The following is a 2,489-nucleotide window of genomic DNA, read 5'->3' as shown; positions in this document are numbered from 1 at the left end:
CCCTCAGGGCTGGTGAGTATTAGTGATGTTGAGGATCTGGACCGCCGGGAGAGATCCTATCAGGATCAGCACCCAGCATCCTTCTGTAGTAGGCAATTTTGGATACATCATAACCAAGTTTCTGCAGGATAGTGCTGCTATCAATCTTTTGAGTCAAAGTTGGGATACCATGAGAAGGCCTTGCCTCAAAATATCTCACTACAAGCATCAATAAAATGATCATGAACAACAGCAAGAGCCTAGTGTTGGAAGCAGTAGCCATTTTACTCTTTTAAGAAGGAGAAAGAAGTAAGTAATCGATAAACATGCAATCAACTTATATAGTGAAGCAGAAAACTGTGCATATAAACTAGTGGGACAAGATTGAAATGACATTATCATAAAAAGTCCTTATTTCTCCAATATAAGACATATTGATAATGGAACGTCGACGTATAATCAGGTTTGTCTCTCTCCAAAACACAGCTAATTTTCTGCTTTCTTGAGTCATCTCCATTACCTTAGACAAATGAAACATAATGTTTTGTTTCCCAATCCTTATTTGCCTAGCAAAGTTGGTGTTCTTTCCCTTCATAAACAGCCAAAAGGCTGTTTGGATGTGGCATCTCGAAAATCTAGTCATTCTTGTTCTGTAGTACTTATCTTAAACTAATATAACATCATGACAGAATTGACTCAAAAGCTAATGAAGACAATACAACCTTTGATCATTAGCTCATACTCCCTTTGCCTCGTCCTAATCCTTTTTCTCCAATGGAGGGAATTTGGAAAGTTGTCCTCATGCATGAATATGGAAAATATTACTTCTTTTATCTATTTGTGGTTTGTTTTGGCCTTTTGCGAGCCGCAAGCATGCACAAACCATCTTTTTTGAAGAGCAACGCGTAATCCATTAAGTTCCCTGGTTTACTTCAAAACTTTAACATTTTGGCTAGCAAATTCTTTTGTCCACATATATGTTGACCTGCGGACTTTACATAATTGTATCTGAAGAACTTACTCGTTGGCTAAACTCGACATGATCCGAAGCAAACACTTAGAAGTAGAACAGATGGTAAAGGTAGATAGCATTATATTTTTGCAGGTCAAAATGGCAGGGAAAGTCAAGGGATAATCATTTTTGCATTGAAACCCAGAAGGTTTAAGGTAGTGTTGAGTAAGAATTGTCCGTAAGGTAATGGATGGAATTTGGATTTGGCAAATTAGTGTGGATAAAACCATACACCAGCGTTTCTTATCCACATGGAAGCAGATTATTGACTATGACAGCATTTAGAATGTTACATGCATACATGTCTACGACTTCACCGATATATATCAAAACTGGTCAAAGTTTATTCAATTACACCCACGTTTGATAGTTGAGGTATCATCATTGATGATTGAATGATTTTTCCATAATGAGTAGATCAGAGTAATTGCCTTAGGATTAACATGGCATGTTGGCCCCTAGAGTCATTCTCTAGAGCTGCTTCAATAACTTAGATTATATTGTCTGAATGACACTCTGTTACTTAGTATGCAAGAAAAATATAAGTACGTATTTACGTATTTCTATGATTTGGATCATCCATTAAGTGTGATTTACCTGAAAAACATACATGATGAGCCATCCAATACAGATGACAGAAGGCTGGAGTAGCTGCTGATGTTATTTAACAGTGAATACATATGTAGCTACTTGAGTTTGACTTCCACAGTCCCCCTCCAACTCATTAAAATCTAGTTACAGCTTTACAACATGAATTTTGGTAGTATATTGCACAGTGGATTGGAAGGATTAAATCAAACCAAATAAATAACTACTGTGCCAATATGTTTTCCTAACTCTCTTGACTATCAATTGGTTAGAACAATCAGGATTGGAGATAAGTTTAGGTAAAGTCAACTTTGAAGCATTCGACCTTTCTAACAAATGATAGGACCTAATTCTAATGTATATTGGATATCTACTTTGAAAGGCAGATCGATATACTAGCTGAGTGTGCACAACTAAATATCCATGACATCATCTTCCTCTTCTAGTCTTCATCTTCTTATCCTTAAGTCCTAACGAAATCGTTTCATGTATATCTTATTCAAATGCATACGTAAATTGTTATTGTATCTAAAGAAATCTTGATATGCTTTGAAGATGTACGTTTGCTGTGTACGTTCGACCTTATAGAACAGTATGTCATGTACATAACAGTTTGTCAAAAATGATCAGAACCCTTCAAAAACATCATTAGTTTATATTAAATTGCAGCAACAAATTAAAAGCTTCAATTCTATACTATTGTTGATGCGATTCTATTTGATTATGACAATATGTATTGTCAAGGAATGAGCTATTGAAGCATAGCCGAAAGAAAACTTTGGGGTATCTAGATTTTCATCACTGATATTGAAAAGAAGGCAGGAGAAGATACGCAGCCCCTGAATGTGTCGGCGGGTTGTGACCTGTTTATGAACCAAGATAATCAAATGGACATATCTTTGTCAGACTC

The sequence above is a fragment of the Theobroma cacao genome, chromosome 7 (assembly GCF_053813885.1).
Source record: "Theobroma cacao isolate CCN51 chromosome 7, ASM5381388v1, whole genome shotgun sequence".
NCBI classification, from domain to species: domain Eukaryota; kingdom Viridiplantae; phylum Streptophyta; class Magnoliopsida; order Malvales; family Malvaceae; genus Theobroma; species Theobroma cacao.
The sequence above is the reverse complement of the archived record's forward strand: the minus strand, read 5'-3'. Positions refer to the sequence as shown.